Here is a 263-nt window from a genome sequence, read left to right as displayed (position 1 = left end):
CATTATTCAGTGTTGTGATAGGTCTCTCTCTCTCTCTCTCTCTCTCTCTCTCTCTCTCTCTCTCTCTTCTCCCGTCGTCCTATCACCCTTCTTTCTCTCTCTCTCTCTCCCATCCTACCTCGTTATCCTCAAACTGAGGCGCACGCAGTCCGCTCTGTCCGTACACACACACACACACACACACACACACACCTGCAGGAGGAGCTGCGCTGCGGAGCGCTGCGGGGCGTGAGACCGGCTTCGCTCACACTCAACTTGGGCAT

This window comes from Barbus barbus, assembly GCF_936440315.1.
Source record: "Barbus barbus genome assembly, chromosome: 49".
NCBI lineage: Eukaryota > Metazoa > Chordata > Actinopteri > Cypriniformes > Cyprinidae > Barbus > Barbus barbus.
This window is presented reverse-complemented; position numbering follows the sequence as displayed.